Consider the following 3,253-nt stretch of genomic DNA (forward strand, 5'->3'; position numbering starts at 1 on the left):
CTGTCCCAAGCTACAAACAAAATCCTGTCTCCTTTGCATTCAGAGAACCATAGTGGTGCTGCAAATCAGTCACCTTGTGTAATCAACATGACTTTCAGCCAGTATAGAAGGTCCACTTCATTGGCAGCTTGAACTTCATCCTCTGGGAAAAATGACATCAGCTTCTAAGTCTATCACAATCCTCAAATCTCAATACCTGTGAACCTATGCCTTTAACACTTCTGCAAAAAAACATATCAGCTCATTCTTCTAGATAGTGATTGAAAGTGTGTTCTTAGATGCAAGTGCCAAGATGTGACAAAAAACAGCAACAGCAAGGAGTTGAAGCAAAAGTCTTCAGTTATAAGTGGCCTCTTCTTGAGAAAGACTTATCTCCCTATCTCATTAAACTTGCCATGATTGAGGAATTCAACAATATTTGATCATAAGGAGCCACTAATTTGAGACAAACCCATAATCTTTAATTTGCAAATGTGCACATCATTTTTCTCAGCTTCTTCATACAGTTGACCAGCTTTCTATCCTCCAAAATTACAGCAATAAAACATTAGAGGGATCTAATGATAATGCCATAATGCTTAAGGTATAACCTGGAGCAAATCAGAAGTAGCTATAAAGCTCTAAGAGTCAAGGTAAAGAGTGGGGGCAGGGACTCAGCTGGTATTTTCTCCAATCTTTCCATTAAAGGGTCAAATGGCAGGTGGGGGCAAATACATCCAGGAGACAAATGCATGGCAAAACAGATCTTATTGCTCTGGTTGACATGACAGAAAGAGCACTGTTAAGCAAAGAGTGGACCCATCTAACAGAGAAATGCATCTTTGGTTACAGATTTTCTAATCTTGTGAGGAAGGTTTTAAATTGGCTTTGATGGGGACCAGTGACATAAGCCCCTGGGTTGATATAAACTACAGTGATCTAGAGAACAATGTGTGTGAGAGTGGGTAAAAAATCAGGTCATAATAGGTCATAAAAGGGATTAGAAAGATTAAATTTATGAACATCTTAGATGTCTGTATAGTAATGTATGACACAGGTGTAATAAACAGAAAGAACTAGAAACATTAAAACATAACCACAATTACAATAACTTTCACATGACAGGGCATATCTACATGAGAAGCTACTGCACAGTACTTGCTACTGTGCATTAGTATTGCCAGGCACTACCCATGACATAATGCTACTGAGCAGTAGTAATGAGCTACTGCACAGTAGCACTGGGAAAAAAGGTATGGTACTAGTGTTATGCAGTAATGCCACAGTTCTTACTGCACTAAATGACTGCAGTAAGAACTGTGCAGTCTGCTGCTCATGTAGACATAGCCACAGGAACTTACTGGGATAATTAACATGACTGAAATACTGATACAGAAGGGTACCATTTTTTAGGGAAAATGAGGTGAAAAAAGGAATAAAATGTTACCTACTGTGAGTAACCTGTATTATTTGCTCTGAGGGCCAGAATGTGACAGGAGCTAATTCTGTTAAAAGTCTGAGGCTATAGCAAAAAATTGTAGAGATAAAACCAGGAGGTTTCAGCACAAAATGAAAAACAACTAGCATTTAAGAAGGTAACAAAAAGCATTCTCTAAATCCACTAGTAGTAAGAAGAAGAGCCAACATCTACTACACAGCAGAGAGGAAAACACAAATGATATTGGGGGAAAAGGTTTAGGATGTGTACAAAAGTGCTGCATGCATTTTTTACAGTGCTGTAATTCACAGTACTTTTTATAGTACTATGAAGTTACAGCATTCTTAAACATGACAGAAAAGCAGTGTTTGACAGGCTGAGGGGGAGGGCAGGTACAGACTCTAAGCCTCCCTGCACTTTCCAGGCTAGAAGGCAGGGGGCACTCTGCAGCCTCCTGGGGCTTCTCCACTGGTCAGAAATTTGACCAGCATACAGAAGTTATTAAAAGCACTGTATGTTGCTAAAGTCCTATAAAATACAGCACTTCAAATTTAATACCTCATTTAACAAGGGTTAATTTAAAGCACTGTACCCATTTTTAAGTGCTGTAAAGCCATGCACTTCTGTTAAGTCACAGCAATAAAGATCTTTAAATGGAAAAAAGCAGCTTCTGTACATACCCTAAATGCCTTATTCTAATGTCAACTACAAAAACTTAATTTCTTAACCTTTAACAGTTAGCACAAGGTAAGAATTCAGTCTACAAGAGGAAAAAATAGAATTCAGGCTAGAAAAAGAAGGAAAAGTGGAGTTTACTGACTATTTAGGTATATTAGATGTTTTTAAATTGGCCTGGCCTGATGAAATTCACCCTAGAATAGGTAATAAACTAGCTAAGCAATCTCAGGGTTGTTAGCAATTATGTCTGAGAATCCATGAAGGATGATTGAGGTTTGATGATTGACAGAAAGCGTGAACATAGTGCCTTCTTTAAAAAGGAGGACATAGCTAATTATAGACCTATCAGCCTAATTTGAATTCCCAAAGAGATACAGGAGCAAGAATCAAACAATCTGTTTTTAAGCAGGCACAACTACTCTGATTCTATTTTAGGAAGCAGCATCACAAAGCAGTGTGGTGTGTTTAAGGATTCCATTGCCTGGCACAGTAAGTTTGCCATGTAAACATACCTACTATATCAGGGGTGGCCAACCTGGGGCATAAATGCTATAGGTGACATGAGCAGGCTCTGTGTGTGGAACACACTAGATTAGGGATGGGAAAGGCAGCACAGCAGCAGATAGGGAAGGAAGCAGAGAACAGAGCAGGAGATAAGGCAAGGGATACATGCTAGGAAACAGAAAGCAGACCAACCGATCTGGCAAAGGAAGATTATTGGAGTGGCACTCAGGAAGGTTATGGGACTAATTTGTGGCACACCTGCCAAAAAATGCTGGCCCCTCCCTGATCTCTATCAAAATTTGCCAGGTGTCAGATATGAATGGCTGACAAAAGCCTGCCCTTTTGTAAGTCTTGTGCCCTCTTTTTAATTACGCTAAGTTGTGCTACTTAGTAATCCAACTGTATGTGGTCCAGACTAGAGATATAGCTATATTTCTGCACCTTGGATAAAGCAGGGATGGGGGACAGAATAGACTGGGAAAGGGGCTGTGTTGAGCACAGGAGAATGGGAGGAGAGTTGAACAGTAGGGGTGTGTGAAACAGGCCATATTCTATTTGGATTCAGATTTGGCCCAAATCAGGGACAGTGATTTGATTCATTGATTCAGATCGCTGTCCCCAATTCGATTCGGCTGAATCTGAATCTGAAGATTC

The sequence above is a fragment of the Alligator mississippiensis genome, chromosome 3 (genome assembly GCF_030867095.1).
Source record: "Alligator mississippiensis isolate rAllMis1 chromosome 3, rAllMis1, whole genome shotgun sequence".
Taxonomy (NCBI): Eukaryota; Metazoa; Chordata; order Crocodylia; family Alligatoridae; genus Alligator; species Alligator mississippiensis.